This window comes from Bos indicus x Bos taurus, chromosome 14 (genome assembly GCF_003369695.1).
Source record: "Bos indicus x Bos taurus breed Angus x Brahman F1 hybrid chromosome 14, Bos_hybrid_MaternalHap_v2.0, whole genome shotgun sequence".
Classification (NCBI taxonomy): Eukaryota; Metazoa; Chordata; class Mammalia; order Artiodactyla; family Bovidae; genus Bos; species Bos indicus x Bos taurus.
Window position 1 is genome coordinate 33601975 of NC_040089.1, and position 22850 is coordinate 33624824.

Consider the following 22850-nt stretch of genomic DNA (forward strand, 5'->3'; position numbering starts at 1 on the left):
TGAACTGTGCTTTGAAGGCAATGGGAGGGCTGACATTCCAGGCTGAGGTGGAGGACAGGCAGGCTGGGGCTGGGCAGGGAAGAACCGGAAAGGCCATCTTTAGAAGATGATTCATAGTCTCAAGAGCTGGAGTAGGTGAGGGGCGTTGGGCTGGGAAGAGAGGAATTAGTGCGGTGACACGTGGAAGGCGTGAATGCCTGGAGGAGGAAGTTCCTCAGAGGTTGGGCAGCAGAGCCAGAAACAGGGCAGGAAAAGAATCATCTAAAGAAAACCCGAGGGTAGCAGCATGGGGGAGGGAGGGTAGCGGAGAGGATGAAGTGAAAACTTTCTCAGCTCCAGCTCTGGCCTAAAGAACCCTTTGGCTGGGAGGTTTGGGCTCCCACAAAGAAAAGAACAGAGACCCACGGAGATTTAAAACAGAGGATGGATATATAGGGTAGGACCCTGACCCCTGGAACTCCCTGCAAACTCTCATTAGCAAAATGAGAGACCAGAACGAAAGCGAAGCAGCAGAAGCACCTGGTGAGAGTCTTAAGAAACATCCGTGTTTACTAAGCACTCGGTCTCTGGAACGCCTGCTTCTCCAAATACCACATCTTCCTCATCCACTCCATCCCACCACGGGCGGGCGGCTACTGTGTCGGGTGCCTGGGGGCGGGGGCGGGGGGACCGCAGCCTGAGAGCCCTGCCAACCCCCGACCCCCTCCCTCCCTTCCTCCGAGGAGCCTTCCCGCGTGGCCGACCGGCCGGCAGGCCGGCCAGCTGCAGCTCAGTTTGTTTGCCGAGGTTTGCATGCACATATTGAGTTGCCTTTTTTTTTTTTTTCCAGCCAGTTCAGCAGTGTCCCGAAATTCACCCCCAGTGTAACTTCTGCCTCTGCTCCTCCCCTTCTTGGAACTGCCTTTTGTTTGTCTGGCAGCCTTGGTTCTATGGGGGTGTGTGATGATAATAATACGCGGGCTTATATAACCCTCTGCATCTCGCAAGCGCTTCGCAGACTGGCCCTCTTGCCTCCCCCGGCCCGTGTCAGGCCGGGCGACTGGAGCGGCTAATAGGAAACCCCGACCCGAGGCGCGGAGGCCAGGAGGGAGGGCAGAGGGGGTCAGAGGCCGGCCCTTCCCGGCCCCCGGCGCCCCCGGAGGTCAGGGAGATAAGGAACAATGACTCTCGCCCCGGGGAGGAGGAAGGAAGCCCCGCTGCCGCCGCCTTATCTCCGCTCCTGTGCGTTCTCCCAGTTCCCAGAGCTGGTTCTCTAGAGAGGACTTGGAAGGCGGCTTTTGTAAGTATGATGCTCTGCTTTTTCTTTCATAAGGAAAGAACCAAAGTTTGCTCACTGCCCTTGTCCATTTCATCTTATTTATTCCCGAGAATAGATTTCCCCGTGCTCAGATGCTACCCTGATTTTCGGAAATGTGTTTCTGGCCAAAGTCTTCCACCCAAATTGGGTCCCTCTTAAAAATTGTAAGAGGGAAAGAGGTTTCTGTTGCTCATTCATTTATTCACAAAATTGTCCCCCCAAATTTCCCCATGTCCTGGTCCTGGTGGTAGCTGACTGGTCTCCACACACACATCTCACCCTACAAAGGAACCCTGGTTATTCACCTTACTTGTTAGGTATCCAGGAATAATGTTGCAACTTTGGGCTTAAGTTTCTCTGCTTTCAGGCAAATTCAGTTGTGGGAAGTTTCTTTTCACACTATGATAAATCTCATTTTTCGGTGTAGTTTTGAAACTTGTACTGGCGTGTTTAAAACCTTGCAAAACACTGTCACTGGAGTGGACAGGTGAATTCTTACTAAGTTTTTCACTGTACAGCTGAAAGATCTAAATATTACAGAGAATGAGCTTCTCAAGCCCTGGCAAAACCCAAAGCTCTGTTGTTCGACTACGTGTCTGTAAATGCTGAGTTAGTTTTGTTCTCAGGGATGATGCTCAAGGCTTTGGGAAATTGCCTTTCAACAAAAAGTGAATTTAAAACTCTAGAAGAAAGATACAATTTCTGAGCTTTTAGGAAGTATGATTTGCTAATTGAATAAGCCGAGAACACCAAGTTCTATCTTGGGTAGTTGTTCAATTTGCTTTTATGAAACCATGATTATAAGTTGGTGTACTATGAGATATAGAAAATTACTGTCTTTATTCAAGTAAGAAAACTAAGAAATATAAATTGTAGAAAGCAGTTTTAGTGTCATGTGTATGCTAGTCACTTCAGTCGGGTCTGACACTTTGAGACCCTGTGAACTGTAACCCTCCAGGCTCCTCTGTCCATGAGATTCTCCAGGCAAGAATACTGGAGTCGGTTGTCATGCCCTCCTCCAGAGGATCTTCCTGATCAGGGAACGAATCCGTGTCTCTTGCACCTTTTGCATCACAGGCGGATTCTTTACTGCTTAGCCACTGGGGAAGCCCTTTCAGTGTCCTAAGTGCTATGATTAATTCACTGAGCTTGATTACTTTATATAAACAGCTATGAAAACCACATATAATGTGTGTTTATCAGTGTGTGTGTGTATATGTAAAAGAATTAAAGATACTATGTATGTATATGTTTAATTAAATATATATAATCATCTCTTATATTTGTTGTAACTATCCAGTGTTCAGTGTCATTACTTGATAGTATCATGCCCAAGATAGATTAGGTGGAAAGATTTCATATCAAATTTCAGAATACAGTAGATCTATTTATTCATTATTTATTCAACAAACATGGAAAACATTGTAAAATTCAGTTGTTTTTTTTTTTTTAAGAGTCCCTTTAAATGACATTTCCACTTAAAATTCCTTGTGGCTTCCAAGAAATTCTAAGGCATAATTAAATTTGAAAATAAGACTGGATTCTACTTGCTTTCCCCCCTAAATTTAAAAGTGAGCTGTCAACACTAAAATTCTATGCTATAGCTAATTTAGTTACAAAGATCAGCCACATAATCTCAGTGTTCCTCAGAGGCATACTTGACTGTGGTAGGAGGAACACAAACTATGATTTGATCTGGCTGTGAGGCTTGGTTTTGCCATTACATGGTTATGTGACCAGCAGCAAGACCTTTCAGATTTTCAATCTCAAGTTTCACCTCTGTGAAAGGAGACAAATACTATGGGATTGGCCAACCCAATACTTATCCCAAGGAGAGGATTGTTGAAAGGATTAAAAGGAAATAAAACATGTAAAGTATCTAGCACAGTGTCTGAATGCAGAAGTGTTTCAGTCAATTTTAGGGCTTTTCCATTTACACAATTTTTTCATCTTTGATTCAGTGCCTGAGTTTTTTGAGCATCTACTTTGTATTGCCTGCTGTGCTAAGCACTAGTCACGCCAAAATGAACAAGAGGAGTCATATCCTGCCCTGAGGGAGCTCCTGCTCTAAGGAAACAAACCAAAAAAAAAAAAGAAAAAACAGAATTTTCTTAACAGTATAACACCTGCAAAAAAACAGAAGTCTTTTATGATTAAGTGACAGAACTGAGGGCAGAGAAATTCTCTCCAATGAAATTCAAAGCAACATTTACAAAGATGATGCTGATTGTATGAGTTTTAAAGGAACAGCTGGTGGTGTGGAAGGGCATTCCATAAAGGAAGGGCCTTGGAGAGCAGAATAAGTAAGAAGGCCAAGATGAGGGGGCTGGTGGGGATGGGGAACAGGGGGTGGGGTGGAGACTGGGAACTGGTTTCAGTTGGTGCTGGACTGTTGAATCTTGGGGTCCTGGAGATTTAATCAGGGGTCTAATCATGAATATGGTGGTGTCTCATGCTCAGGTAGGTGTTTGTACTCATCACTCTAGTAAAACTCAAACTCATGCTCATGAGTCTTTTTGGATGAGCTCATGATCCAAAGAAATGCCTTTTGTAGGTTCGCGTTAATGTAAAAAGCTTGGGCTGGCACATGTTACCTGTATCACTAAGATATTAGTTGGTTCAATAGACCATTTTGTTTATTTGGTTTTTCTGTTTGTAGCAAACCCAACTCAATGATGCAAGCATTGTAGCACAAGTTCCTTTCCTCACTGAGATTACTTTTAAGATTACTGGTACTTTTAAGATTACTGTTGAGTCAATGGAGAGTCAAGGAAGGACTTTGTTTGGGGCTGAGAAGGCAGAAAGTAGATGTGATTTGTGTTTTAGGAAGATTTTATATAGATCATCTATGCAGTGTGGAATGTAGGCTGGGCAAAGGCTTAGGGAGTGATAGTGCTGTAAACTACGAGATCAGTTGAAAGACTATTGTAAACAAGTGAGAACTGCTAAGGCCTGGGCAGTGTAGGTGGACAATAGGGCACAGAGTGCTGAGATATTTAGAAGGTGGAACATTCTCAACTTGGGGACTGAATGAAGGAATGAAGGAAAAAGGAAACACCTATAATATTAGCTTTAAGCTTGCACAAATGGGTAGCTATAATAGAATACCATAAAACAAGAAGAGGTACAAGTTAATAGAAGGAAATTGAGTTAGCTGGGGCTGCTTATTTAACTTATATGCAGGGTACATCATGAGAAACGCTGGGCTGGATGAAGCACAAGCTGGAATCAAGGTTGCCAGAAGAAATATCAATAACCTCAGATATGCAGATGACACCACCCTTATGGCAGAAAGTGAAGAACTAAAGAGCCTTTTAATGAAAATGAAAGAGGAGAGTGAAAAAGTTGGTTCAAAACTCAACATTCAGAAAACTAAGATCATGGCATCTGGTCCCATCACTTCATGACAAATAGATGGGAAAATAGTAGAAACAGTGATAGACTTTGGGCTCCAAAGTCACTGCAGATGGTGACTGCAGACATGAAATTAAAAGACACTTGCTCCTTGGAAGAAAAACTATGACCAACTGAGATAGCATGTTAGAAAGCAGAGACATTACTTTGCCAACAAAGCTCCATCTAGTCAAAGCTATGGTTTTTCCAGTGGTCATGTATGGATGTGAGAGTTGGACTACGAAGAAAGCTGAGCACCAAAGAATTGATGCTTTTGAACTGTGGTGTTGGAGAAGATTCTTGAGAGTCCCTTGGAGTGCAAGGAGATCCAACCAGTCCGTCCTAAAGGAAATTAGTCCTGAAAATTCATTGGAAGGACTGATGCTGAAGCTGAAACTTCAATACGTTGGCGACCTGATTCTAAGAACTGACCCTGATGCTGGGAAAGATTGAAGGTGGGAGGAAAAGGGGACGACAGAGGATGAGATGGTTGGATCATCTCACCGACTCAACGGACATGAGTTTGAGTAAACTCCAGGAGTTGGTGATAGACAGGGAGGCCTGGCGTGCTGCAGTCCATGGGATCGCAAAGAGTCGGACACGACTGAGCGACTGAAATGAACTGAACTGAACTGAATGTTGTGTTTAGAGGCTAACCTCCAACATTAAGTAATATAAGAAGTCAGTTTTTGTTTAATCTTTTTTATATATAAATGATACTGTTTTTTGTTTCCTTTACAGTGTTGTATTAGTTTCAGGTATACAGGAAAGTATATATGTATATATATACATATACATATATGACTGAATCAATTTTTTTTTATTCTTTTCCATTATAAGCTATTATAAGATATTGACTATAGTTCCCAGTAGGTCCTTGTTGGTTATCTATTATGTGCATAGTAAGGCTGCAGTCCATGGGGTTGCTGAGGGTCGGATACGACTGAGCGACTTCACTTTCACTTTTCACTTTGATGCATTGGAGAAGGAAATGGCAACCCACTCCAGCGTTCTTGCCTGGAGAATCCCAGGGACGGGGGAGCCTGGTGGGCTGCTGTCTATGGGGTCGCACAGAGTCGGACACGACTGAAGTGACTTAGCAGCAGCAGTATATACTTTAGTCTCCAAATCCTAATTTGTCCCTCCCCTACCCCTTGCCCCTTTGGTAACCATAAATTTGTTCTCTGTTTGTCAGTATGTTTCTGTTTTGTAAATAAGTTCATTTGCATCATTTAAAAAAATTCCACATGATATCACTTATATGTGGAATCTAAAAAAATGATACAAATGATATTGCTTATATGTAAAAGGTAGCTTTTTAAAAAGTATAAAACTGCCAAATTTGTCTTAGAAATTTAGAGACGAAACATAGAGACTGGGTTCTTCCCCTTTATGCCCAGTCCCCCCAAAGAAATGTCAGTCTCTGGTCTCATTGGGGCTCTGAGCTTTCATCTTGTACCTCTGCTGTTGAGTGGGTTGTTTCCCACTCAGTTTCAACAGGAAGGCCATGTCCAGAGTAGTCTTGCCAATAATTTTGTATACCCTCAAAAAGAGAAATCTGTACTTCCTCTAAACCTTCAGAAACAAGAAGAGACTTGGGAAAAGATCTGTAGGCGAGTAGAATACTTATTCATAAAGAGCACATATTCATGAAAAATGTATACTTACTCATCATGAAGTAGCTCTTTCCTTAGCAGGGTGTTTATTTTACTTCCCTGGAATTGAGGACCCACTCAGAGACTAGAGGAAAAGAGGAAACTGTAAGACTAAAGCAAAGAAGGTGATTTCTTACCTGGCGGTGACTTATCCCATAAACATTTCCTCCTTCGGGGTGAGCAGGAAGTTCTTCCCATTGACTTGAATGGTGGATACCTGGAAAGGAGAGGTGTGTCATGTTTGTAAATTTTTTAAAGATAACGAGGGGAAGAATTTTAACATTTAGAGCGAACAGAAAACAATCTGATTAGCAGACAGGAAGCTGTGACTTTTTAAGTCTTTGAGGTCTGATTACTTGATAACCTTAGTTTTCTTATAGCCTTTTACCCTTTCTAATCTTCTATGGCAAAGCCTCTATTGGATTTCCTGAATTTTAGAGCTCTTACCCACACCCGAACACTTCAGAGCAAAGACCATTTATTACAAAAGGGGCTTGTCCCAGCCTTCATGGCTGGTCTCACAAAGTCAAGTATAGTGTTTCCTCCTGGTAGATAAACTGTATTAACATATTTAAAAGGAGATTTAAGAAACTCTTGTCACCTCCAAATATCGAGTTTTGTCACTCATCAGAAAGATAGTATTTGGTTATTATATGAATTCCATCCAGCTTCTGGGAGCTCACTTCAAATTCCCCAAACTTCAGAGATTATCTTTGGTTTCTGAGATGATGTAACAGGTTTTAAAACAGTTTAAAAAGAAAGTAAGGAAGAAGGAAAGGAACTGTCACTATCTGTTATATAAATTAATCACCAAATATATACTTTAGAATAGGATGAGCTTGCATCATGGGAAAGTTTATTATTTAAAGAAGGAGCAAGATATATTGGGGGGAATTCCCATTAGCATGCTTGAAAGCATGAGGAATATACTGAGCTTCCATAAATGGTGCTGGCCATTCTGCTTTTAGGTTACTCAAGCCATTTAAAGTCTGGCTTCCTAAGCAAAGACTTCGTCTTCACGATCTTTTGGGGTTTGCTGACATAATGATTGAGTCCAGGCTGGGTGCTGCTGGAGCCACTGTGCTCTCCTACGCAGTGTTTGAAGAGGGCTGGGGTGCAGCTGTGCTGGCCCCCAGACACCTGAGTCCAGAATACTGCTGAATTTTGCTTCATTTCTGGGCTCCATGCAAAGCTGGAAGTGCCCCAGCTCTCTCTTGGGTTTGGCTTCCTGTTCACATGTTTTCTGGTCTCATGTCATTGTGCATGAAGTAATGGTCCCACATGCGCACACCATCCACAATGGCAAGATTTGTGTGGCTCGGCATAAGCTTCCTAATGAGGACATTTTGGACCTTCCAACAACTCCTTTGGGAAGGCAGTTTGGAACCACTTATTACTTTCCAAGGTGAAGGGAGCAGAGACAGAGTGCATTTCTGCAACAGGACTAAAGCCACTTTTAGGAGACAATTAAAGGACAACAGCTTAAGGAAAAGAAACGTTTCTTTCACACATTTATCTAAATGCATGTACGTGTAGCGTATACAGAAATGCCTTCAATCCACAGTTTTAAAATATTAGTTACTATTTCAGCATTTCACTAACTATGAATGGGGCTAGTGTTTTCCACCGGGGACTGTTATTTGAATGACATTTCTCTGCAGCAAAATCTGATGAGCTTACGAAGTTTGAGAGCCAGGAAATGCAGTTCAGTTTCTGAACAACAGAGAAAGCCCAGACAGCTCCGGTCAGTCATCCACTAGCTCTCCAGCATGGCTTCCTAGGTGCCAAGTTCAGTAGCACACTAATACAGAGAGAGAAGCCAAAGCAAACTTTCAAACCAAAGCTCTTAAACCATCAAGCTTAACTTCCGGACATATTATCAGCAGGTGAAATTCTGGCACACACCACACTTGTTGGTGGATGTTTAATGTCAAATTAGTTGGGCTAAAAGCTATCTTGAGAAAGAAGAATGGAACTGGAGGAATCAACCTACCTGACTTCAGGCTCTACTACAAAGCCACAGTTATCAAGACAGTATGGTACTGGCACAAAGACAGAAATATAGATCAATGGAACAGAATAGAAAGCCCAGAGATAAATCCACGCACATATGGACACCTTATCTTTGACAAAGGAGGCAAGAATATACAATGGATTAAAGACAATCTCTTTAACAAGTGGTGCTGGGAAATCTGGTCAACCACTTGTAAAAGAATGAAACTAGAACACTTTCTAACACCATACACAAAAATAAACTCAAAATGGATTAAAGATCTCAATGTAAGACCAGAAACTATAAAACTCCTAGAGGAGAACATAGGCAAAACACTCTCCGACATACATCACAGCAGGATCCTCTATGACCCACCCCCCAGAATATTGGAAATAAAAGCAAAAATAAACAAATGGGACCTAATTAAACTTAAAAGCTTCTGCACAACAAAGGAAACTATTAGCAAGGTGAAAAGGCAGCCTTCAGAATGGGAGGAAATAATAGCAAATGAAGCAACTGACAAACAACTAATCTCAAAAATATACAAGCAACTCCTACAGCTCAACTCCAGAAAAATAAACGACCCAATCAAAAAATGGGCCAAAGAACTAAATAGACATTTCTCCAAAGAAGACATCCAGATGGCTAACAAACACATGAAAAGATGCTCAACATCACTCATTATCAGAGAAATGCAAATCAAAACCACTATGAGGTACCATTTCACACCAGTCAGAATGGCTGCGATCCAAAAGTCTACAAGCAATAAATGCTGGAGAGGGTGTGGACAAAAGGGAACCCTCTTACACTGTTGGTGGGAATGCAAACTAGTACAGCCACTATGGAGAACAGTGTGGAGATTCCTTAAAAAACTGGAAATAGAACTGCCTTATGATCCAGCAATCCCACTGCTGGGCATACACACTGAGGAAACCAGAAGGGAAAGAGATACGTGTACCCCAATGTTCATCGCAGCACTGTTTATAATAGCCAGGACATGGAAGCAACCTAGATGTCCATCAGCAGATGAATGGATAAGAAATCTGTGGTACATATACACAATGGAGTATTACTCAGCCATTAAAAAGAATACATTTGAATCAGTTCTAATGAGGTGGATGAAACTGGAGCCTATTATACAGAGTGAAGTAAGCCAGAAGGAAAAACATAAATACAGTATACTAACGCATATATATGGAATTTAGAAAGATGGTAACAATAACCCAGTGTACGAGACAGCAAAAGAGACACTGATGTATAGAACAGTCTTATGGACTCTGTTGCAGAGGGAGAGGGTGGGAAGATTTGGGAGAGTGGCATTGAAACATGTAAAATATCATGTAGGAAACGAGTTGCCAGTCCAGGTTCGATGCACGATGCTGGATGCTTGGGGCTGGTGCACTGGGACGGCCCAGAGGGATGGTATGGGGAGGGAGGAGGGAGGAGGGTTCGGGATGGGGAACACATGTATGCCTGTGGCGGATTCATTTTGATATTTGGCAAAACTAATACAATTATGTAAAGTTTAAAAATAAAATAAAATTAGGAAAAAATAAATAAATAAAATCTATTCTTCTGTTAAAAAAAAAAAAAAATGGGCCAAAGAACTAAATAGACATTTCTCCAAAGAAGACATCCAGATGGCTAACAAACACATGAAAAGATGCTCAACATCACTCATCAGAGAAATGCAAATCAAAACCACTATGAGGTACCATTTCACACCAGTCAGAATGGCTGCGATCCAAAAGTCTACAAGCAATGAATGCTGGAGAGGGTGTGGAGAAAAGGGAACCCTCTTACACTGTTGGTGGGAATGCAAACTAGTACAGCCACTATGGAGAACAGTGTGGAGATTCCTTAAAAAACTGGAAATAGAACTGCCTTATGATCCAGCAATCCCACTGCTGGGCATTCACACTGAGGAAACCAGAAGGGAAAGAGACACGTGTACCCCAATGTTCATCGCAGCACTGTTTATAATAGCCAGGACACGGAAGCAACCTAGATGTCCATCAGCAGATGAATGGATAAGAAAGCGGTGGTACATATACACAATGGAGTATTACTCAGCCATTAAAAAGAATACATTTGAATCAGTTCTAATGAGGTGGATGAAACTGGAGCCTATTATACAGAGTGAAGTAAGCCAGAAAGAAAAACACCAATACAATATACTAACGCATATATATGGAATTTAGAAAGATGCTAGCAATAACCCTATGTACGAGACAGCAAAAGAGAAACTGATGTATAGAACAGTCTTATGGACTCTGTTGCAGAGGGAGAGGGTGGGAAGATTTGGGAGAATGGCATTGAAACATGTATAATATCATGTATGAAACGAGTTGCCAGTCCAGGTTCGATGCACGATACTGGATGCTTGGGGCTAGTGCACTGGGACGACCCAGAGGGATGGTATGGGGAGGGAGGAGGGAGGAGGGTTCAGAATGGGGAACACATGTATACGTGTGGTGGATTCATTTTGATATTTGGCAAAACTAATACAATTTGTAAAGTTTAAAAATAAAATAAAATTTAAAAAAGAAAAAAAAATTAGTTGGGCTACCTGGTGGCTCAAACAATAAAGAATCTATCAGCCTGCAATACACGAGAACCAGGGTCGGTCCCTGGGTTGAGAAGATCACCTGGAGAAGGATATGGCAACCCACTCCGGTAGGTTTTCTCACTTTGCCAGGAGAATTCCATGGAAAGAGGAGCCTGGTGTGCTGCAGTCCATGGGGCCACAGAGAGTCGGACACAACTGACACTTTCACTACTTTTAAGTATCAAATTAATGGGCACATGTGCCAACATTTTTTAGAATTTTAGAGCAGGAAGTGATTTTGGAGGTCTTCCAATCTAACTTGTTATTTTACAAGCAGAGAGATTGAGACTCATATGAGCTCACTTCAAATGCACGCATGTGTACTTCTGAGTCTTAGGTCAAGTCATTGCTTGCAGAAAATATGATAGGTCTGGCTTAAGAAAAAAAAAAGAAAAAAATGACCCAAAGCTGGACCGGTGGTTCCTTTTCTATTCAAGTTTGTGTAGCCCAGCTTTAGGGCTGTGGGCTACTCATGTTTTCTTGCTTCAGGAGCGATTCAGGTTCTTAGACTAGATATACTTGACCAACACTTGAATAAACTCCAAACAGACCAAGGGTTGATGTGTGACTCAGATCCTGATGCTACAGTGATACTCAATCAGTGCATGGAGTTCTGGGAAGACATGATTAGAGCTAAAAATGTAGACAAGAGCCCAAGGCACAACCTTCATGCTTCGGAATCTGAAAACCTGACCAGAGAGATGAGACCTTCCCCTGTCTAGACAGCAACAGAGACCCTCTAACTAAACGTTACATTGTGTGGCACAGACTTTAAGTGCTGTAGGAATTCTGGGGAGACAGATAAGTGAAAACTGAAGCTGTCAGCTGATCCTTGAGGCTACAGTCGAACATGACTAAAGTGACTTAGCACGCATGCACGCACACATGCACACATATAACTATAAATCTACAATGATATACTTATGGTATTGAAAGTGCAAAATAAATAGCTAATTAAATATAAACAAAACTATAAACCAACAATATTCTGTTGTTGGCATCAAATTATTTGGTTAAAATTAGTCATATTGATTTTATTTGCCAAATGATGCTGTTTTGCTGAAACTAAAGAATAAATTTGTTTTAACCCATGTTCATTAATAATATTGCCAAAAAGGCAAGAGAAATATTTTAATTAAAAATTTCCATTGCACATTTCATACTCTATTTATAGTGAGTTCTTACAAATTAGCACATATAAAGGAAGAAGGGATCCAGGCATTCCATCTGTTGGTGATGAGATTATGGAACTAAAAACTATCATGGCTCAGTCATCCTATCACCTTACACTCTCTTGGCAAATAAAACTTCATTTAGCACAGGAGAAGTGTTTGACTCTCACATGCATACACATATTAAGCAGGTATAAATATCTGCCTCTATTCTTTCTTTAATCACCTATATCTTTGAATGATTGCACTATTTTCCTACATATTATCATTCCAGTGATGACAAAGCAAAGCCTCCATTTATACAATGAATGAAAACTCTAGTCTCACTCCATGAAAATATCTTTGACTGCAAATTATACCTTGGGAAGTTGTGTCTTTCTTAATTGGCTTAGAAAACAATTCAGTGCCAGTAATAATGATCACCAATGTTTGTTGGCCACTTATTCTAAATTTCTTATGAGGATGTTTGCCTGTCATCCTCATATCAACCCTATGGAATTATATACTATTTTTAATCCCCATTTTTCTGAAGAGGAGACTGAGGCATAAAGAAATGAAGTAACTCGCTCAGGGTCACCTAGCCAATGGATGCTGTAACCTGGAATTCACATCTAATTCCTGCCACTCCCAGTAGTAGATTCTGAATAACCACAGAAAGGATGTTGTTGTTGGACATTAGGCTATGATCCAGCACGACCACAGCCAGATACTGGAAGCCTCAAAGTCAAACGTAAATTTTTATTTTGGAAGATCACAGGGTATCATGCATAATTATAAACATAAGCATTTAAATGTCTTCTGGAAACATATTAAAAAAAATAGAGATCTCCATGATGCTTATAATAATTTATAATGTTAGAGAGTATAAAAGTTCCCCTGGAACTCAAGAATTCCCATGCTGAGAGCACAGGGGCAGGGTTGAAAGACTGACTGGGCTGGATGTGACAAATGACAGGGTGGTGGAAAGGGGTGGAGGAATTGATCTGCCAGGAATGGAAAGAGACATAAGGGCAAGGGTGGATGAGAGGAAGAGTCCAGCAACAGGAAGCCACCTGCAGGGAGGTCCTGCCACCACAATTTCTTTAAGAGTGAAGTTTCCAGAACAGAGCAGAGGACCTGGGACTGGCCATATTTAAGCTGAATCATCGGAGTCAGTTCAGAACAAGAAGAGATTCCAGGTCTACTGTATTGAAAGAATCTACACCCATTAACTCTGAGAATATTCATTAGTGAAGAGGTCAGAGAGCTCCAAAGGAAATGTCTTAATATTATTACATGAGCAAGAGAAATATTTTTTCAATTTCCAACTATTTATTGTTATTATGTAGAAATATGATTAATTTTTAAACTTTATTTTTAATTGAAGGCTAATTGCTTTACAGTATTGTGTTGGTTTCTGCCAAACATCAGCATGAATCAGCCATAGGTATATGTATGTCCCCTCCCTCTTGAACCTCCTTCCCACCTCCCTCCCCATCCCACCCCTCTATGTTGTTACAGAGCCTCGGTTTGGGTTCCTTGAGTATTCCATATGTAAAATACTAGCTGATGGGAATTTGCTATAAGAGAAATATTTTTTTAATGTAGAGGAAATTTGGAGTGGTGAAATAGTGTGTGTTGTTCTCCTTTTCTTAAAGCTTATATACCTGAGAGCTATTTCTTTATAAGATGTAGATACAATATTTCTTCTCTTTCTTCCTCCTTTTTATTTTACAAATGAGAATGAGCTTTAATATAATTTTGGCCAGGTAAGAGTTTATCCCTTTTTTTTAGTGGTGTATAGTTGCTTTACAATGTTGTATTAGTTTCTTCTGTACAGCGAAGTGAATTAGCTCTGTGTTTACATGTGCATGCGTGCTCCGTCTCGCAGTCACTTCTGACTCTGTGTCCTCATGGATTGTAGCCCACCAGGCTCCTCTGTCCATGGAATTTCCCAGGCATGAATACTGAAGTGGGTTGCCATTTCCTACTCCAGAGGATCTTCCCGACTCAGGGATCGAAACTGCATCTCCTGCATCACGGAGGCAGTTCTTTATAGCCTCTCTTTTCTGATTTCCTTCCCATGTAGGTCACCACAGAGCACTGAGTAAAGTTGCCTGTGCTATACAGTAGGTTCTCATTAGTTATCTGTTTTTATTGTCTTTTATGTATCATATCTGCATTTATTTATAGCGTATTTATGTTAAAATGTGCTCTTCATGGCAGCAAGATTGTTTCATCCAATACTGAATGCATTAAACTGGGTATTTCCTCTAGTTCTAAGTATCCAAGTTAATTTTAGTCACTTATATTTTTCACCTCTGGTAAATGCAGAATAGAAACAAATTTACCACTTGGAAATGCTCGCTTTGCTACTCATCAAATAACCACTTGCCGTCACTTTAGATTTTATGATTCTGCACATATTCCTTTAAAATAGGTCTTAGCAGCTGAAATTAGACGTCATTCAACTTTTAAACTTGGAACACTTTGTAAACCTTTCAAGAGAAACCCTTCTTTATTGACTTTATGAAATCCAGTCAGAGAATAATATGAAATGAATATAATGGAAAGTCTTTCCCTAGGTGAATAGAAAGTCAAATGGAAACTTCTATTAAAGGACCGAATGACCCACAATACTTCAAAGTCTCTTGGAGTGACTGTAAGAAACTCAGACTGAATGAAATTTGGAGAATGCTCTTCCTAATGATGTCCTCCTATGAAGATGTGAAAGGCAACATCTGAAATATAAATCGCTGATGAATGAAACTGATGGCTCTTTTGCTTTCCTCCATTTAGGTGCTGACGGCCAGCCCCATCATCTGAAGGTGAATTTGGCGAATGACATGCAGGTTCTCCAAGACAGAGTAATCACAGAAAATCGTCAAAGGTACTCAATATCAGATATTGATCTCTGTCTCTCTTTTTTTTTTTTTTTTTTTATTAATTGAGGTTTGTTTGTTTTGACTGCACTGCGTGGCATGTAGAATCTTAGTTCCCTGACCAGGGATCAAACTCACGTCCCCTTTTTGGAAGCACGGAGCCTTAACCACTGGACCACCAGGCGAGTGCCTACTCAGTCATGTCTGACTCTTTGCGATCCCATAGACTGTAGCCTGCCAGGTTCCTCTGTCCGTGGAATTTTCCAGGCAAGAATACTGAAATGGGTTGTCATTTCCTATTCCAGGGGATCTTCCCAACCCAGGGATCAAACCTAAGTCTCTTGCGTCTCCTGCATTGGCAGGCAGATTCTTTACCACTGTGCCACCTGGGAAGCCCTCAGGGAAGTCCCAAATGTTGATTTCTTGGTTAATTAAACCATGACATTAGCAATACCTGAGTACTCCATGTCACTTGGAGAGGGTAGCATTTCACAGATGGGGAATTATCAGAAAATGAGGAGTTGAGAATTCTGCTCTTCCCTGTAGCACTCTCTTCCTTCTCGGCTGAAAAAGCTAAAAGCCAGAGTTACTGCATGATATTTTCCTCAAGAATGGGAAAAGAAGCCTCTAAAGAATCATGTTGGTTTATTAACATCTTATGAGCTATTCCAGAAGCTCAGGGGAATTCCAGGGGGTTGTTCATGGCAGGTCTGCTATGCCCAGCCATCCACAGTTTCGGCATGAAAACTGCAGATGTCACCCATGTTGTTAACAGCTTAACCTCATAGTTTCTCCCCTTGGTCAGATACACTGGTGCCAAGAGTGTTGTGGGGCCAGGGCGAGCCACGGGGACCCACCTCAGCAGTACAGCCTCAGTTGTGAAAACATTCTTAGGGGTGTTGACTCATATGAGTTTATACCACACCCCCTCCCCATGAGTTTTTCTCAAATGTCAACACTGAAAGTTGTTTCCACCCACAGTGAAAACTAACACCATGGAAACTGTTGAGCTCCTCTTGGTTTCTGCAGCTCGTCAAAATCATTGCCCTTTGCTTGATTTTCATTCTAATTCTTATGTTAACCCAGGTTGACCTGGAATAAGTCCTTTAATCACCAAAAAGCTCATGAACCTCACACAAGCAAAACAAAACAAAAATTTTCAAGTCTGACCTAAATTTCTGGTTTGTCTTTTGAGGGTTGATGTCTCCAGCTTTTCTTTCTAATACTTATGGAATTCAACATTTTGTCCTCATACTACAGATTGCAAGGAAAGAAGGGAAATAGCTGGAAACATATGGTGGGGAGGGGGGACCAGGGTTGCTTCTTTGACATAGTCATGAGCACTGGCAGTTCTCGAATTCTCAGAGCTTTGTCTGAAGGTGGCCTGGGGTCTCACCAGTAATGTATTAGATTCCTGTTATTCACAAGCTAAATCAACAGTAGGAGAAGACAAGCTGAAATTTAGGTCTTCTTTACTTTGAAACTCCAAATGGGAGAGGAAAGTATTCCAAAGCAAACTGAAAAAAATCCTGTTTAGGAATAAACTCAATAAACAGTACGTGACTTCTTAAATCTGCTTCATCATCTTGAGTCAATTTACCAGACCTTTTTCTTGTGAACCTCTCATCCAATGTACCTGTTTTTCTGTAGGAAAGAAAGAAGTTGTCCTTAGGTATCATATCATTCAAAATTAACTATAGAAGAGGCCAGAAAACCGTTAATACTGGAGGTCACCCTATATCATCCCAAGAGGTCACTCAAGACCTGCTTTCTCAAAGCAGTTTCTCGTGGGCTATGAAGAGACCACTTTGCTGGGATGCCATGTTGTTTATTATCTGGCCCATATTCTTTCAGGGCTTCCCTGGTGTTTCTGACAGTAAAGAATCTGCCTGCAAAGCAGGATTCTATCCTGGGTTTGATCCCTGGGTTGGGAAGATCTCCTGGAGAAGCACATGGCAACCCACTCCAGTATTCTTGCCTGGAGAATCCCATGGACAGAGGAACCTGGCAGGCTACAGTCCATGGGGTTGCAAAGAGTCGGACACAACTGAGCACTAAGCACAATATTCTTTCACACATTTCTCCCTTTAATGAGTCATTTCACCACTTTAAGTATTATATCCTTTCATTTCTCGGCCTGTCCTTCTGATGAGAAAATAGAATGCATTTTCTCTAATACTGGATGAAATCAGAATCACTTGCTCAAATTTAACACACATGACACTTATTTCCTAAAAATCTGCGGAAACCTGTTAGAGCCAACTCTAGTCTGCTGGTTTCGTCTTTTGGACTGGAAAATTCAGGGTCTGACCAGCTGCCAGCTTCAGAGATCTCTGCCCCTCTTCCTTCATAATTTGAGCTGGATTAGATAGGTAGCTAAGACCCCTCCCACTGCCACATCTGTATTCACATAGCTGTAGTCCTCCCAGCTGGCAAATTTTGTAGAAAGAAATGGATTCTCTCTGTGTAGGGACCATTTTAATGAGTCTTAAGTTTTCAAAATGCTGCCCTGTGCATTTTGACTGGCTTTATGCTCATGTCATTGGGGTATAAATTCCTTTCATTTGCTATTTTTCCAGCTTTAAGAACTGCTTACCTGAAGCTCATTGAACTTGGCGTCACCTCCAAAACACGTAGCATAAGAAACAAAACCAGGAAATGTCATAAAGCAGATCTCAGAAGCTGGCCAAGCATCCCCTGGCTGTTTGTTTGCCAGAAGGTTCTCTCTTGTTCCAAGGAGAGAGAGGTATAATAAGACATCGAAAGGACAATTAAATTTCACAGCTTGGGGGAGATTTTTGAGAGCTCTTGTCAAAAATGTTCACACCTGTGGAACAGGCTGTTATGTTTTGTGGAGCCTGGTATTCAGCTTGAAGTGCACCTGCCAAAATCTGAATGGCTGCTATTGTACCTTCTGGACTCAAAAACTGCACTGTCAGACGAGGTTTGGTGCACACAGATGGGATAGTTTAAAACAGCGACTATGTTGTTTGTAAGGAAATTAAGACATTTCCTAGCCCTGTGGATGCTTTTTGGGGATGGAAAATGTTATAAGCATGCCTTAGCTATGTTGCCCTGGCACTTTATTTATTTTTATTACCTTAATTATTTAATTTATACTCAAATATCTTAATTTAAATTTGAGTATTTTTTAAAAATCGTCCGTAGACTGTAACAGTAAACAACATCTTTTCAAAGAATCAATTTCATATGTGGACCCTAAAAACCACTAACATTATTCTCATCTTGGTATCCGAGGGCGTGTAAATCTTGCTGCAGAGTATATAGAGCTGACGGCGCACGCTAAGAAGCAGACTCTTGTGACCACCCTTACCCTTAACATTTCTCATGAAAGAGGGCAATTTATGACTCAAAATCTTAATGTCAGTTAAAATCATGTATTTGTTGTAAAAACAATATAATTGCTACCTAATGGGAACTTTTATTTTAAGTTAAGAAGCACACATGCTTAACCCAAACCCATAAATCTTTTCTGTATGAATATATGCTAGGTGGAATCCTAGAAAATTGCGGTTAATTGGCTATTTTTTACCTACAAAAGCAGTAATTTTATATGGTACTACCTAGGGGTTTACATAGTTGGAAACTTGGAGGATGTTTTACTCAGATTTTTTTTTCGCCTACGTTTTTATCAAAACAGTGTCCAGTTTCTGCATTGTCTTCATTTTTCATAGTTTAAATTTGTGTATCATCTCCATTACATGGATGTGGGAAATAAGTTGTTTTTTCTTTTTCCTTATAAAAGAAAATACTCAAAACATCACAATCAGTACCTTCTCTCCCGTGGCCATTCAATTTGTTTGCATTCTTGTGCTCTTTTTGTTTGTCTGGTTTTGGCTTTTCTCTAGCTGCTGTGCACAGACTTATTGTGGTGGCTTCTCTTGCGGAGCATGGACTCGAGGGCTCATGGGCTCAGTAGTTGTGGCTCCTGGGCTCAGTAGTTGTGGCTCCCGGGCTCGGGAGTAGTTGTGGTGCATGGGCTTAGTTGCTCCACCACATGTGGAATCTTCCCAGACCAGGGATCAATCCCGTGTCTCCTGCATTGGCAGGTGAATTCTTTACCACTGAGCCATCAAGGAAGCCCTCCTCACCCTGGTGTTTAAAACAGAATCTTCTCCCGCATCATCCATCCATCCATCCATCCATCTGAATTAAAATACTTTCACATATGAGTCTTTCAATACAAATCTAAGTGATAAAGGGAGTGTTAGTTCATGCAAGTATACAAACGCGCACACATGGTATGTATGTAGTTAAATGAATCTGTTTAGAGAATATACCCTCCAAATCAATGAACTTGTGTTTAAAGAAAACCCAACTCAGAGTCAGACACGACTTAACAACTAACTAGAACAAGTAGTAACAACAACTCCAGTGGGACAAGAAACGTTGTGCCCATCAGGCTGTGCCACCTTCACTGGCTCCTCTCTGTTCTCATCTGACCAGGACCCAGCAGATGACCCTCTCAGTCTACTCTGACTGCCATCAGACTAGTGCTTTGTCTCCTGTAACCGAGAAGCAAACTCTAGCAGTGTTGACCCACCAGAGGAAACCCTTTGCTCTTGCCCTAATGATACATTCCGGCAGGAAGTTCAGAGGAAAATAACAATTCCGGTGAAGATGAGGAATGGGGAATGGGAGGGGGGAAGCAGCTTAATTATGATGAGCCTGGGGACTGGGGGCTGGGAACAGTCACAAGTGGAGATCAAGAAAAAGAATGGGATGATGTCATTCTTTATGGGGACACTCACTGAAATGAAATCAGGTCACACACAATGATCTTGTTCTCTGCCCAGATGCATTGTGTTAACAAGAGATTACTTTGTGGTCATGCTTCTTAGGAGGGGTCTAAGGACCCTGTTCACGTTAAGATCTTCCCCAAGACATCTTTAAAAAGGATAAGAAGGGCAGAACCATTTCATCCAGTGCTGAAAAATGGCCCACACTAGGTTTACAACATTTTTTAAGATCACTGAGTTTAGGACAGAGTGTCTGAATTCTTATAACATAGTGAATTTCAAGAAGCAGAGTGTAACGACTTGGCTTGGTATCAGGCCAGAGATCTTAAACTGGTGCCCTTTTTGGTAGGATAATTCTGAAGTTAAAACAGAATATATTCTCAGTAGAAAGTTGGCACTTCCTGAAAAGAAATACTGCCTTGTACCATGGTAAGACATTTTTAGGACTGATTAATTCTGCTTGCAGAGGAAGCATTTGATCTGTGTCGATCTTAAGTTCCTCGTACCCCTGATGGTGGATATATTCAATTTTAAGTTCCTTCTCTCAATGGTGTCCTGATTTCACCTCATTCATCTGCTTAGATTTCACAAGAGTGCATCACAATTACAAATGAAGGTTAGATTTTCTAAGAAGTTAGCCCTGGAATAGTTACATGATAGGTTCAAATCCTGTTATTACGATTCTGTTGTATTACATTAATAGGCTTCATACAAATAAGTCATTGTCTGAGACCTTTTTAAAAGGATATTTTTGCTGCATGAGCCTTTGCAATAGAACTGAAACCTTGCAGCCTTTTTACACTGTCATCTGTGGTTTAGAGTATTTGTAAAACTGAAGGTTCGATTTTGGTAAACCACTGGTATTCAGGTGCTTGTTTGTATCTAGGGACAAGGTCTTTCTCTCTTATAGAGTATACAGAGATGTAAAAGTAACATTGGGTTAAAGTGGGAATTCGTATTTGTCATATGACTTTGCTCACTGATGACTAGAGAACTTGTGTGGTAAGTGAGGGCAGAGGTGAGGTGATGATGTACCTGTCACAGAAGTGTGTGAAAACTGTTGCAGATTGTGGCTATCAACATGGAAAGAGGCATGTTTTGAAAGAATCCGATTTTGAGCAGATTTTGACATGAACTGCAGTGATTTCTGCTAACCTTATTGTTGACTGCCAGGTAATTAGGCTGTTGGGCTTCCCTGATAGCTCAACCATTAAGAATCCACCTGCAGTGCAGGAGACCCAGGAGATGAGGTTTTGATCCTTGGGTCAGGAAGCTCACTTGGAGGAGGAAATAACAACCCACTCCAGTATTCTTTCCTGAAAATCTCATGGACAGAGAGCCTGACATGCTACAGTTCATGGGGACACAAAGAGTCAGACATGACTAAGCAACTGAGCACAATTAGGCTATAGGACCTTCGAGGGAAAATAATTATTTAAAGATTTTAAAAATAACCAAAATATTTCCAAAAAAAATATTTTCAGCACCATCAGAAGTTCCCAAGTTTTCAAGACACTGTTTTATTTTTTTTCTAGTTGGCATTAAAAAAATCTGAGGCCATGATCAAAAGTTGACAATGGCAGCTAAATAAGGCAAGTGTTTAAGCAAATCCACTGCTTACAAAGAAAATCAATTAGGTGTAGCTACTTATGAAATTAAAAGACGCTTACTCCTTGGAAGGAAAGTTACGACCAACCTAGACAGCATGTTCAAAAGCAGAGACATTACCTTGCCAACAAAGGTCCGTCTAGTCAAGGCTATGGTTTTTCCTGTGGTCATGTATGGATGTGAGAGTTGGACTGTGAAGAAAGCTGAGCACCGAAGAATTGATGCTTTTGAACTGTGGTGTTGGAGAAGACTCTTGAGAGTCCCCTGGACTGCAAGGAGATCCAACCAGTCCATTCTGAAGGAGATCAGCCCTGGGATTTCTTTGGAAGGAATGATGCTAAAGCTGAAACTCCAGTACTTTGGCCACCTCATGCAAAGAGTTGACTCATTGGAAAAGACTCTGATGCTGGGAGGGATTTGGGGCAGGAGGAGAAGGGGACGACAGAGGATAAGATGGCTGGATGGCATCACTGACCCGATGGACGTGAGTCTGAGTGAACTCTGGGAGTTGGTGATAGACAGGGAGGCCTGGCGTGCTGTGATTCATGGGGTCGCAAAGAGTCGGACACGACTGAATGACTGAACTGAACTTAACAATTAAATTTACCATAAAATTAATTTTAAAATTATTTACTCTTGCAGTTTTACCAAGAAAAGATTGGATGTATTTTCTGCATTAAAATGTATTTGTTTATTCTATTCTGTATGACTGTCTCTAGGTCCACCTAATAGTGCCAGTAGTAAAGGGCACTATTTCATTCCTCCTGATGACTGAGTAGTATTCCATTGTATATATGTACCACATCTTTATCCATTCCTGTGTTGATGGATATTTAGGTTGCTTCCATGTCCTGGCTATGGTAAACAGTGCTGCAGTGAATATTGGTATATCTTTTGGAATTATGGGTTTCTCCGAGTATATGCCCAGGAGTGGGATTATTGGCTCGTATGGTAGTACTATTTTTAGTTTTTTAAGAAACCTGCATATTGCTGTCCATAGTTCCTGTATCAATTTACGTTCCTATTAACAGTGTAGGAGGGGTCCCTTTTCTCCACACCCTCTGCAGCATTTACTGTTCGTAGACTTTTTGATGATGGCCATTCTGATTGGTACGAGATGGTACTTCATTGTAGTTTTGATTTTCATTTTTTTTATAATCTGTGATGTTGAGCATCTGTTCACGTGCCTTTTGGCCATCTGTATTCCTCTTTGGAGAAATGTCTGTCTAGGTCTTCTGCCCATTTTTTGATTGGATTATTTTCTTGGTATTGAGTTATATGAGGTAAGAATGCTCTTTAGGGTTAAATCCATCCTACACTATTCATAGGCATCTGATCTGGCCAGACATGATGGTACTCAGCAATGGACAGGAGCCACGGGAGCACTAGCAGCCAGTTAGCATATCAGTGTTGTGCTGGAAGGGTTATGGATAGTCTATGGATATCCAAAGAATCCTGGCCTGCACTGAGGGTTGATTGCAATTTTTGTTTACTCTGTAATTT

General features: G+C 41.1%; 1 protein-coding gene across 5 annotated transcripts in view; it reads left to right on the top strand.

Moving 5' to 3' along the window:
* The window catches only part of SULF1 (sulfatase 1), a 199909-nt gene that overhangs the window by 26453 nt on the left and 150606 nt on the right, over positions 1-22850 (top strand). For 3 of the 5 annotated variants that reach the window (XM_027561145.1, XM_027561142.1, XM_027561140.1), the window contains one exon: positions 14897-14987. The gene's annotated coding sequence lies outside the window, so the exon portion shown is untranslated. Of the gene's footprint in view, positions 1-994; positions 1280-14896; positions 14988-22850 lie in introns of those variants that run through there. The other 2 variants (XM_027561146.1, XM_027561141.1) reach the window with 2 other exon arrangements.